This window comes from Octopus bimaculoides, chromosome 30 (assembly GCF_001194135.2).
Source record: "Octopus bimaculoides isolate UCB-OBI-ISO-001 chromosome 30, ASM119413v2, whole genome shotgun sequence".
Lineage (NCBI taxonomy): Eukaryota > Metazoa > Mollusca > Cephalopoda > Octopoda > Octopodidae > Octopus > Octopus bimaculoides.
In genome coordinates this window covers 9,120,509-9,120,724 of record NC_069010.1, presented here as the reverse complement: position 1 = coordinate 9,120,724, position 216 = coordinate 9,120,509, and positions in this window count along the sequence as shown.

Here is a 216-nt window from a genome sequence, read left to right as displayed (position 1 = left end):
TGATGATGATGATGATATATATATATATAAAAATTGGAAATGTAAAATACTTTCGACTAAATAGATTTGCGTGGGTACGAACTTGAAGATCAATATTGAAGTTAGACAGAGATTCTGAGGTCGAAACTCGCTAGGAGCACAATATTATTATTACATTTCACGACGAGGTTAATGTCGTCAACATATCGAGAGTACATAGCTAAGTGCATAGCTCAT